General features: G+C 58.2%; 1 long non-coding RNA gene across 1 annotated transcript; it reads left to right on the forward strand.

The window, feature by feature from the left end:
• The first annotated feature begins 256 nt into the window (after nucleotides 1–256).
• LOC147087064 (uncharacterized) lies at nucleotides 257–11,906 on the forward strand. The gene is made up of 3 exons (XR_015075580.1): nucleotides 257–342; nucleotides 10,611–10,724; nucleotides 11,766–11,906. It is a non-coding gene; the product is annotated as an uncharacterized LOC147087064 (long non-coding RNA).
• The last annotated feature ends 1,068 nt before the right edge of the window (nucleotides 11,907–12,974 follow it).

A 12,974-nucleotide genomic window follows, 5' to 3' on the forward strand; every position in this document is an offset into this window, starting at 1 on the left:
GTCAGTGCACAGATATCTCCCTGAGAGAGAGGGACTGAGAGACACCAGTCAGTGTACAGATATCTCCCTGAGGGAGAGCGGCTGAGAGACACCAGTCAGTGTACAGATATCTCCCTGAGGGTGAGGGACTGAGACACCAGTCAGTGTACAGATATCTCCCTGAGAGAGAGAGGGACTGAGAGACACCAGTCAGTGTACAGATATCTCCCTGAGGGAGAGCGGCTGAGAGACACCAGTTGATTGCCACACATCCTTAATTTGTTGTTTTTTCCACAGGACTGGTGATCCGAGCTTACTCCGTGACGACCAGCACTCCAAAGGTTGTAGTCCGGGACGGCGCAGGTATGGATGATCGGGCCAAGGGAAGAGATGAGGTTTGGGAATGGCTGTCCGGTGTTGAACTGTGGTGCTCGGTGGGAGGGAGCTAGCACGCCTTGGGAATGATCCGGGACGAGCGGGAAAGGGCCCGGTTGACTGCAATTCGGGTTGGTCATGGCGTCCCCCGGGGACAGTTTGAGGAAGCTCCCGCTTGCGACAGCCTATTCTGCCCCCTCACCAAGACCAAGTGTTTCCAGCTCTCCAACATCTCCCTTGCCTCAGCTCGGCCGCTGCTGAAACCCTCGTCCATTCCTTTGTCCCCTCCAGACTTGACTATTCCAACGCACTCCTGGCCGGCCTCCCACGTTCCACCCTACGTAAACTTGAGGTCATCCAACCCTCTGCTGCTCCGTGTCCGAACTCGCACCGAGTCCCGTTCGCCCATCACCCCCCCCGTGCTCGCTGACCCACATTGGCTCCCAGTCCAGCAACGCCTCGATTTCAAAATTCGCATCCTCGTGTTCAAATCTCTCCATGGGCTCCTCGCCCCCTCCCTATCTCTGTAACCTCCTCCAGCCCCTGCACCCCTCCCGATCTCTGTAACCTCCTCCAGCCCCTACACCCCTCCCTATCTCTGTAGCCTCCTCCAGCCCCTACACCCCTCCCTATCTCTGTAACCTCCTCCAGCCCCGACACCCCTCCCTATCTCTGTAATCTCCTCCAGTTCCTACACCCCTCCCTATCTCTGTAACCTCCTCCAGCCTCTACACCCCTCCCTATCTCTGTAATCTCCTCCAGTTCCTACACCCCTCCCTATCTCTGTAACCTCCTCCAGCCCCTACACCCCTCCCTATCTCTGTAACCTCCTCCAGCCCCTACGCCCCTCCCTATCTCTGTAACCTCCTCCAGCCCCTACACCCCTCCCTATCTCTGTAACATCCTCCAGCCCCTGCACCCCTCCCTATCTCTGTAACCTCCTCCAGCCCCCGACAAGCCTCCTTATCTCTGTAACCTCCTCCAGCCCCTACACCCTCCCTATCTCTGTAACCTCCTCCAGCCCCTACACACCTCCCTATCCCTGTAACCTGCTCCAGCCCCTACAACCCTCCCAATCTCTGTAACCTTCTCCAGCCCCAACACCACTTGCTATTTCTGTAACCTCCTCCAGCCCCTACACCCCTCCCTATCTCTGTAACCTCCGCCAGCCCTACACCCCTCCCCATCTCTGCAACCTCCTCCAGCCCCTACACCCCTCCCTATCTCTGTAACCTCCTCCAGCCCCTACACCCCTCCCTATCTCTGTAACATCCTCCAGTCCCAACACCCCTCCCTATCTCTGTAACCTCCACCAGCCCCAACTCCCCTCCCTATCTCTGTAACCTCCTCCAGCCCCTACAACCCTCCCTATCTCTGTAACCTCCTCCAGTCCCGACACCCCTCCCTATCTCTGTAACCTCCTCCAGCCCTACAACCCTCCCTATCTCTGTAACCTCCTCCAGTCCCTACAACCCTCCCTATCTCTCTAACCTCCTCCAGCCCCAACACCCCTCCCTATCTCTGTAACCTCCTCCAGCCCCTACAACCCTCCCTATCTCTGTAACCTCTTCCAGCCCCCTACAAGCCTCCCTATCTCTGTAACCTCCTCCAGCCCCTACACCCCTCCCTATCTCTGTAATCTCCTCCAGTTCCTACACCCCTCCCTATCTCTGTAACCTCCTCCAGCCACTACACCCCTCCCTATCTCTGTAACCTCCTCCAGCCCCTACAACCCTCCCTATCTCCGTAACCTCCTCCAGCCCCCTACAAGCCGCCCGAGCTCTGTAACCTCCTCCAGCCCCTACAACCCCTCCCTAGCTCTGTAACCTCCTCCAGCCCCAACAACCCTCCCTATCTCTGTAACCTCCTCCAGCCCCTACACCCTCCCTATCTCTGTAACCTCCTCCAGCCCCTACACCCCTCCCTATCTCTGTAACCTCCTCCAGCCCCTACAACCCTCCCAATCTCTGTAACCTTTTCCAGCCCCTACACCCCTTCCTATTTCTGTAACCTCCTCCAGCCCCTACACCCCTCCCTATCTCTGTAACCTCCTCCAGCCCCTACACCCCTCCTTATCTCTGTAACCTTCTCCAGCCCCTACACCCCTCCCTATCTCTGTAACCTCCTCCAGCCCTACAACCCTCCCTATCTCTGTAACCTCCTCCAGCCCCTATACCACTCCCTATCTCTGTAACCTCCTCCAGCCCTACACCCCTCCCTATCTCTGTAACCTCCTGCAGCCCCTATACCACTCCCTATCTCTGTGACCTCCTCCAGCCCCTACACCCCTCCCTATCTCTGTAACATCCTCCAGTCCCAACACCCCTCCCTATCTCTGTAACCTCCTCCAGCCCCTACAACCCTCCCTATCTCTGTAACCTCCTCCAGCCCCCTACAAGCCTCCTTATTTCTGTAACCTCCTCCAGCCCCGACAACTCCTCCCTAGCTCTGCAACCTCCTCCAGTCCCTCCAACCCTCCCTATCTCTGTAACCTCCTACAGCCCCTACACCCTCCCTATCTCTGTAACCTCCTCCAGCCCCTACACCCCTCCCTATCTCTGTAACCTCCTACAACCCTCCCAATCTCTGTAACCTTCTCCAGCCCCTACACCCCTTCCTATTTCTGTAACCTCCTCCAGCCCCTACACCCCTCCCTATCTCTGTAACCTCCTCCAGCCCCCACACCCCTCCCTATCTCTGTAACCTCCTCCAGCCCCTACACCCCTCGCGATCTCTGTAACCTCCTCCAGTCCCAACACCCCTCCCTATCTCTGTAACCTCCTCCAGCCCCTGCACCCCTCCCTATCTCTGTAACATCCTCCAGTCCCAACACCCCTCCCTATCTCTGTAACCTCCTCCAGCCCCTATAACCCTCCCTATCTCTGTAATCTCCTCCAGCCCCCGACAAGCCTCCTTATCTCTGTAACCTCCTCCAGCCCATACAACCCTCCCTATCTCTGTAACCTCCTCCAGCCCCTACACCCTCCCTATCTCTGTAACCTCCTCCAGCCCCTACACCCCTCCCTATCTCTGTAACCTCCTCCAGCCCCTACAACCCTCCCAATCTCTGTAACCTTCTCCAGCCCCTACACCACTTCCTATTTCTGTAAGCTCCTCCAGCCCCTACACCCCTCCCTATCTCTGTAGCCTCCACCAGCCCCAACTCCCCTCCCTATCTCTGTAACCTCCTCCAGCCCCTACACCCCTCCCTATCTCTGTAACCTCCTCCAGCCCTACAACCCTCCCTATCTCTGTAACCTCCTCCAGTCCCTACAACCCTCCCTATCTCTCTAACCTCCTCCAGCCCCAACACCCCTCCCTATCTCTGTAACCTCCTCCAGCCCCTACAACCCTCCCTATCTCTGTAACCTCTTCCAGTCCCCTACAAGCCTCCCTATCTCTGTAACCTCCTCCAGCCCCTACACCCCTCCCTATCTCTGTAACCTCCTCCAGCCCCTACAACCCCTCCCTAGCTCTGTAACCTCCTCCAGCCCCTACAACCCTCCCTATCTCTGTAACCTCCTCCAGCCCCTACACCCTCCCTATCTCTGTAACCTCCTCCAGCCCCTACACCCCTCCCTATCTCTGTAACCTCCTCCAGCCCCTACAACCCTCCCAATCTCTGTAACCTTCTCCAGCCCCCACACCCCTTCCTATTTCTGTAACCTCCTCCAGCCCCGACACCCCTCCCTATCTCTGTAACCTCCTCCAGCCCCTACAACCCTCCCTATCTCTGTAACCTCCTCCAGCCCCTACGACCCTCCCTGTCTCTGTAACCTCCTCCAGCCCCTACACCCCTCCCTATCTCTGTAACCTCCTCCAGCACTACAAACCTCCCTATCTCTGTAACCTCCTCCAGTCCTTACAACCCTCCCTATCTCTGCAACCTCCTCCAGCCCCTACACCCCTTCCTATCTCTGTAACCTCCTCCAGTCCCTACACCCCTCCCTATCTCTGTAACCTCCTCCAGCCCCTACACCCCTCCCTACCTCTGTAACCTCCTCCAGCCCCTACAACCCTCCCTATCTCTGTAACCTCCTCCAGCCCCTACACCCCTCCCTATCTCTGTAACCTTCTCCAGCCCCTACACCACTCCCTATCTCTGTAACCTCCTCCAGCCCCTACACCCCTCCTTATCTCTGTAACCTCCTCCAGCCCTACACCCCTCCCTATCTTTGTAACCTCCTCCAGCCCGACAACCCTCCCTATCCCTGTAACCTCCTCCAGCCCCTATACCACTCCCTATCTCTGTAACCTCCTCCAGTCCCAACACCCCTCCCTATCTCTGTAACCTCCTCCAGCCCCTACACCCCTTCCTATCTCTGTAACCTCCTCCAGTCCCAACACCCCTCCCTATCTCTGTAACCTCCTCCAGCCCCCTACAAGCCTCCTTATTTCTGTAACCTCCTCCAGCCCCTACAACCCCTCCCTAGCTCTGTAACCTCCTCCAGTCCCTCCAACCCTCCCTATCTCTGTAACCTCCTCCAGCCCCTACACCCTCCCTATCTCTGTAACCTCCTCCAGCCCCTACACCCCTCCCTATCTCTGTAACCTCCTCCAGCCCCTACAACCCTCCCAATCTCTGTAACCTTCTCCAGCCCCTACACCCCTTCCTATTTCTGTAACCTCCTCCAGCCCCTACACCCCTCCCTATCTCTGTAACCTCCGCCAGCCCTACACCCCTCCCCATCTCTGCAACCTCCTCCAGCCCCTACACCCCTCCCTATCTCTGTAACCACCTCCAGCCCTACAACCCTCCCTATCTCTGTAACCTCCTCCAGTCCCTACAACCCTCCCTATCTCTGTAACCTCCTCCAGCCCCTACACCCCTTCCTATCTCTGTAACCTCCTCCAGTCCCTACACCCCTCCCTATCTCTGTAACCTCCTCCAGCCCCTACACCCCTCCCTATCTCTGTAATCTCCTCCAGCCCCTACACCCCTCCCTATCTCTGTAACCTCCTCCAGCCCCTACACCCCTCCCTATCTCTGTAACCTCCTCCAGCCCCTACACCCCTCCCTATCTCTGTAACCCCCTCCAGCCCTACAACCCTCCCTATCTCTGTAACCTCCTCCAGCCCCTATACCCCTCCCTATCTCTGTAACCTCCTCCAGCCCCTACAACCCTCCGAGGTCTCTGCGCTCCTCCAATTCTGGCCTCTTGAGCATCCCCCGATTGCCATTGCTTCACCATTGGTGGCCGTGCCTGGGCCCCGAGCTCTAGATTTCCGTCCCTAAACCTCTCCGCCTCTCTCGCCTCCTTTAACACGCTTCTTAAAACCGACCTCTTTCACCAACCTTTTGCCCCTCCGACAATGCGGCGCTCCCTCAGCACCGCCCCTCCGACAGTGCGGCGCTCCCTCAGTACTGCCCCTCCGACAGTGCGGCGCTCCCTCAGTACCGCCCCTCCGACAGTGCGGCGCTCCCTCAGTACCGCCCCTCCGACAGCGCGGCGCTACCTCAGTGCCGCCCCTCCGACAGTGCGGAGCTCCCTCAGTACTGCCCCTCCGACGGTGCGGCGTTCCCTCAGCACTGCCCCTCCGACAGTGCGGCGCTCCCTCAGTACTGCCCCTCCGACAGTGCGGCGCTCCCTCTGTACCGCCCCTCCGACAGTGCAGCACTCCCTCAGTACTGCCCCTCTGACAGTGCGGCGCTCCCTCAGTACTGCCCCTCCGACAGTGCGGCGCTCCCTCAGTACCGCCCCTCCGACAGCGCGGAGCTCCCTCAGCACTGCCCCTCCGACAGCGCGGCGCTCCCTCAGCACTGCCCCTCCGACAGTGCGGCGCTCCCTCAGTACTGCCCCACCGACAGTGCGGTGCTCCCTCAGTACTGCCCTTCCGACAGTGCGGCGCTCCCTCAGTACTGCCACTCCGACAGTGCAGCGCTCCCTCAGTACTGCCCCTCCGACAGCGCGGAGCTCCCTCAGCACTGCCCCTCCGACAGCGCGGCGCTCCCTCAGCACTGCCCCTCCGACAGCGCGGAGCTCCCTCAGCACTGCCCCTCCGACAGCGCGGAGCTCCCTCAGCACTGCCCCTCCGACAGCGCGGCGCTCCCTCAGCACTGCCCCTCCGACAGTGCGGCGCTCCCTCAATACTGCCCCTCTGACAGCGCGGCACTCCCTCAGCACTGCCCCTCCGACAGTGCGGCGCTCCCTCAGTACCGCCCCTCCGACAGTGCGGCGCTCCCTCAGTACCGCCCCTCTGACAGTGCGGCGCTCCCTCAGTACTGCCTCTCCGACAGTGCGGCGCTCCCTCAGTACTGCCCCTCCGACAGTGCGGCGCTCCCTCAGTACTGCCCCTCCGACAGTGCGGCGCTCCCTCAGCACTGCCTCTCCGACAGTGCGGCTCTCCCTCAGTACTGCCCCTCTAACAGTGCGGTGCTCCCTCAGTACTGCCCCTCCGACAGTGCGGCACTCCCTCAGTACTGCCTCTCCGACAGTGCGGCGCTCCCTCAGTACTGCCCCTCCGACAGTGCGGCGCTCCCTCAGTACCGCCCCTCCGACAGTGCGGCGCTCCCTCAGTACCGCCCCTCCGACAGTGCGGCGCTCCCTCAGCACTGCCCCTCCGACAGCGCGGCGCTCCCTCAGCACTGCCCCTCCGACAGTGCGGCGCTCCCTCGGGGCGGCCCTGTGACAGAGAAGAGAGTAGAAATAAACGGGTCACTTTCGGGTTGGCAGGCTGTAACTAGTTGGGTGCCGCAAGGATCAATGCTTGGGCCTCAGCTAGTCACAATCTATATTCATGACTTAGATGAAGGGACCGATTGTAATGTCGGTACAAAGCTACGTGGGACAGTCAGCTGTGAGGCGAACACAGTGTCTGCAAAGGGACATCGATAGACTTAAGTGAGTTGGCAGTAAGGTGCCAGATGGTGTTTAATGTGGAGAAATGTGAAGTTATCCACTTCGGCAGGAGAAATGGAAAAGCAGAGTATTTTTTAAATGGTGTGAGATTGGGAAATGTTGTTGTTTAGGGGGACCTGGGTGTCCTTGTACACCAATCACAAAGTTAACATGCAGGTAAGGAAAACAAGAGGCCTTTATTACAAGAGGTTTTGAGTATAAGAGTAAAGATGTCTTACTGCAATTATATAGGTCCCCAGTGAGACCGCACCTGGAATACTGCGTACAGTTTTGGTGTCCATACTTAAGAAAGGACATACTTGCTCTCGAGTCAGTACAAAGAAGGTTCACTCGGTTAATCCCGGGGATGAGGGGATGGACGTATGAGGAGAGGTTGAGTAGATTGGGACTCTACTCATTGGAGTTCAGAAGAATGAGAGGCGATCTTATTGAAACATATAAGATTGTGAAGGGGTTGGATCGGGTGGATGCGGGGAGGATGTTCCCGATGATGGGTGAGACTAGAACTAAGGGGGCATAGTCTTAGAATAAGGGGCTGCTCTTTCAAAACTGAGATGAGGAGGAACTACTTCACTCAGAGGGTGGTAGGTCCATGGAATATGCTGCCCCAAAAAGCTGTAGAAGCTACATCATTACATAAATTTAAAACAGAAATAGACAGTTTCCTAGAAGTAAAGGGAATTAAGGGTTACGGGGAGCGGGCAGGAATTTGGACACGAGTCTAGGTTCGGATCGGTCGTGGCCCTGTGGGTAGCGGAGCGGGCCCAGGGGCCGTGTAGCCTGATCCTGCTCCTATTTCGTGTGTCTAATTCTGTTAGATTCAGGAGATGGTTCTGTGATAGTGGATTGGCGGTTAGGATCAGATCAGCCATGATCTTATTGAATGGCGGAGCAGGCTCGAGGGGCCGATTGGCCTACTCCTGCTCTTATTTCTTAGGTTCTTATGATATACTTGCCAGAGAGGGCGTGCAACAAAGGTTCACCAGACGGGTTCCTGGGATGGCAGGAGTGTCATATGGGGGGGTTGTCCTATGAGTAGACTAGGCCTATATTCCCTGGAGTTTCGAAGATGAGAGATGATCTCATTGGAACATACAAGATCCTTACAGGGCTGGACAGGGTAGATGCAGGGAAGATATTTCCCTCTGGCTGGGGAGTCTAGAACCAGGGGTCACAGACTCAGAAACAGGGGTCGGCCATTTAGGACTGAGATGAGGAGGAATTTCTTCACTCGGAGGGTGTTGAATAGAAACATAGAAGATAGGCGCAGGAGGTGGCCATTCGGCCCCTCGAGCCTGCTCCGCCATTCAATGCGATCATGGCCGATCATCCAAATTCAGTCCCTGCTTTCTCCCCATATCCCTTGATCCCTTTAGCCTTAAGAAATATATCTAACTCCTTCTTGAATATATATTTAATGAATTGGCCTCTACTGCCTTCTGTGGTAGAGAATTCCACAGGTTCACCACTCTCTGGGTGAAGAAATTCCTCCTCATCTCAGTCCTAAATGGCTTACCCCTTATCCTTAGACTGTGACCCGTGGTTCTGGACTCCCCGACCATCGGGAACATCCTTCCTGCATCTAGTCTGTCCAGTCCTGCCAGAATTTTATAAGTTTCAATGAGATCCCCTCTCATTCTTCCAAACTCCAGCGAGTATAAGCCCAATCGACCCAATCTCTCCTCCAGCCCCTACAACCTTCCTTATCTCTGTCACCTCCTCCAGCCCTGACAACCCTCCCTATCTCTGTAACCTCCTCCAGCCCCTACAACCCTCCCTATCTCTGTAACCTCCTCCATCCCCTACAACCCTCCCTATCTCTGTAACCTCCTCCAGCCCCTACACCCCTCCCTATCTCTGTAACCTCCTCCAGCCCTACAACCCTCCCTATCTCTGTAACCTCCTCCAGCCCCGACACCCCTCCCTATCTCTGTAACCTCCTCCAGCCCCTACAACCCTCCCTATCTCTGTAACCTCCTCCAGCCCCTACACCTCTCCCTATCTCTGTAACCTCCGCCAGCCCCTACAGCCCTCCCTATCTCTGTAACCTCCTCCAGCCCCTACAACCTTCCCTATCTCTGTAACCTCCTTCAGCCCCCTACAACACTCCCTATCTCTGTAACTTCCTCCAGCCCCTACAACCCCTCCCTATCTCTGTAACCTCCTCCAGCCCCTACACCCCTCCCTATCTCTGTAACCTCCTCCAGCCCCTACTACCCCTCCCTATCTCTGTAACCTCCTCCAGCCCCTACAACCCCCCTATCTCTGTAACCTCCTCCAGCCCCTACACCCCTCCCTATCTCTGTAACCTCCTCCATCCCCTACAACCCTCCCTATCTCTGTAACCTCCTCCAGCCCCTACACCCCTCCCTATCTCTGTAACCTCCTCCAGCCCCTACACCCCTCCCTATCTCTGTAACCTCCTCGAGCCCCTCCTAATCTCTGTAACCTCCTCCAGCCCCTACACCCCTCCCTATCTCTGTAACCTCCTCCAGCCCCTCCTACCCCTCCCTATCTCTGTAACCTCCTCCATCCCCTACAACCCTCCCCATCCTGTGAATCAATAAATGACAAATCAAGCAGCTGTCATTACACGACCATGACCACAAGATGTCAGTTAACCCAACGCTTCACGTTCAAATATAGAACGACAATTTGTCCATTTCTGCTGGGCCCCTTGCAGCCCTAGTTAGAACACATTTGGGCCACTTCCGAAATTTGCAGATGACATGAAACTTGGCCGTGCTGCAAACAGTGAGGAAGATAGTACATGAGCGCAAAAGAAATAGGAGCAGCATTCGGCCCCTCGAGCCTGCTCCGCCATTCAATGCGATCATGGCTGATCATCCAAATTCAGTACCCGGTCCCTGCCTTCTCCCCATATCCCTTGATCCCTTTAGCCTTAAGAAATATATCCAACTCCTTCTTGAATATATTTAATAAATTGGCCTCTACTGCCTTCTGTGGTAGAGAATTCCACAGGTTCACCACTCTCTGGGTGAAGAAATTCCTCCTCATCTCAGTCCTAAATGGCTTACCCCTTATCCTTAGACTGTGACCCCTGGTTCTGGACTCCCCCGACCATCGGGAACATCCTTCCTGCATCCAGTCTGTCTAGTCCTGTTAGAATTTTCTACCCCAGAGGGCTGTGGAGGCTCAGTCGTTTTGAGTACATTGAAGGCTGAGATCGAGATGTTTTTGGACTATCGGGAAATCAAGTGATAGGGAAGCGGAGTTGAGGTCGATGATCAGCCATGATCTTGGTAAATGGCGGAGCAGGCTCGAGGGGCTGAATGGCCGACTCCTGCTCCTATTTCTGATGTCCTTAGGTTCTTAGACGTGGCCTTTGAGGTAGCACTCCTGAACTTTAACCCCTCCTGTTCCTTTGACCCCCAGCTGCTGACCTTTATTGTGATTATTCGGCGGCTTTTGATAACCCGCGGGTCGAGTGGAAGTTTAAAAACCTGCAGGGGACACTTGCGTTGGTCTATTACAACAAGGAAGTGATAGGTGAGTGGGATTCCTCCCAAACTGTGATCTCCTCACCTCCCAAACTGTGATCTCCTCACCCCCCAAACTGTGATCTCCTCACCCCCCAAACTGTGATCTCCTCACCCCCCAAACTGTGATCTCCTCACCCCCCAAACTGTGATCTCCTCACCCCCCAAACTGTGATCTCCTCACCCCCCAAACTGTGATCTCCTCACCCCCCAAACTGTGATCTCCTCACCCCCCAAACTGTGATCTCCTCACCCCCCAAACTGTGATCTCCTCACCTCCCAAACTGTGATCTCACCCCCCAAACTGTGATCTCACCCCCCAAACTGTGATCTCCTCACCCCCCAAACTGATCTCCTCACCCCCCAAACTGTGATCTCCTCACCTCCCAAACTGTGATCTCACCCCCCAAACTGTGATCTCCTCACCCCCCAAACTGTGATCTCCTCACCTCCCAAACTGTGATCTCCTCACCTCCCAAACTGTGATCTCTTCACCCCCCAAACTGTGATCTCCTCACCTCCCAAACTGTGATCTCCTCACCCCCCAAACTGTGATCTCCTCACCCCCCAAACTGTGATCTCCTCACCCCCCAAACTGTGATCTCCTCACCCCCCAAACTGTGATCTCCTCACCCCCCAAACTGTGATCTCCTCACCTCCCAAACTGTGATCTCACCCCCCAAACTGTGATCTCCTCACGCCCCAAACTGTGATCTCCTCGCCCCCCAAACTGTGATCTCCTCGCCCCCCAAACTGTGATCGCCTCACGCCCCAAACTGTGATCTCCTCACGCCCCAAACTGTGATCTCCTCGCCCCCCCGAACTGTGATCTCCTCGCCCCCCCGAACTGTGATCTCCTCGCCCCCCCGAACTGTGATCTCCTCGCCCCCCCCGAACTGTGATCTCCTCGCCCCCCCGAACTGTGATCTCCTCGGGCCCCGGCCCGGCACTGCGGCCTCCTCTCGCACCCCCCTCCCCCCCCCCCGCCCCACCCCCGCCGTGGCACTGATCTCTCTCTCTCTCTCTCTCTCTCTCTCTCTCTCTCTCTCAGACAGGTACAAGGACAGAGTCGATGTCTCGCAGAAAGCTCTTCAATTCAAGAGCACTGTCCCCACTGACAGCGGAGAGTATTCGTGCGAGGTCACTTCTTTCGATGGATCTAAAACCGGAGCTGCCAAGATCAACCTGGTGGTGCAGGGTAGGTGGGAGGGCCGAGGGGGGGCGGGGGGGTTACTGGGGCTGGGGGAGGAGAGACGGGAGAGCAGCGGAGGGGAGGGAGGGAGAGTGACGAGGGGAGGGAGGGAGAGTGACGAGGGGACGGAGGGGAGGGACGGAGGGAGGGGACGGAGGGGAGGGACGGAGGGAGGGGACGGAGGGAGGGGACGGAGGGAGGGGACGGAGCGAGGGGACGGAGGGAGGGGACGGAGGGGAGGGACGGAGGGGAGGGACGGAGGGAGAGGGTAGGGACGGAGGGAGGGAGGGGGAGGGAGGGGGGAGGGATGGGGGAGGGGGAGGGAGGGGGGAGGGACGGGGGAGGGGGGGACGGGAGGGACGGAGGGGGAGGGAGGGAGGGCGGGGGAGGGAGGGAGGGACGGAGGGGGAGGGGGGAGGGAGGGACGGAGGGGGAGGGAAGGAGGGACGGGGAGGGAGGGAGGGACGGAGGGAGGGGGAGGGACGGAGGGAGGGGGAGGGACGGAGGGGGAGGGAGGGACGGAGGGGGAGGGAGGGGGGGACGGAGGGGGAGGGAGGGAGGGACGGAGGGGGAGGGAGGGAGGGACGGAGGGGGAGGGAGGGAGGGACGGAGGGGGAGGGAGGGAGGGACGGAGGGAGGGGGAGGGAGGGACGGAGGGGGGGTGAGGGAGGGACGGAGGGGGAGGGACGGAGGGAGGGGGGGAGGGGAGGGAGGGATGGAGGGACGGAGGGGGAGGGAGGGAGGGACGGAGGGGGAGGGACGGAGGGGGAGGGAGGGAGGGACGGAGGGGGAGGGAGGGAGGGACGGAGGGAGGGGGAGGGAGGGACGGAGGGGGGGTGAGGGAGGGACGGAGGGGAGGGACGGAGGGAGGGGGGGAGGGGAGGGAGGGATGGAGGGACGGAGGGGGAGGGAGGGAGGGACGGAGGGGGAGGGAGGGAGGGACGGAGGGGGAGGGAGGGGGGGACGGAGGGGAGGGGGAGGGAGGGACGGGAGGGGGAGGGACGGAGGAGGGGGGGGACGGAGGGGGAGGGGAGGGAGGGAGGGGGAGGGAGGGAGGGACGGAGGGAC

This window comes from Somniosus microcephalus, unplaced genomic scaffold (genome assembly GCF_052327205.1).
Source record: "Somniosus microcephalus isolate GS21.2 unplaced genomic scaffold, FLI_Smic_1.0 unresolved_chr6, whole genome shotgun sequence".
NCBI lineage: Eukaryota > Metazoa > Chordata > Chondrichthyes > Squaliformes > Somniosidae > Somniosus > Somniosus microcephalus.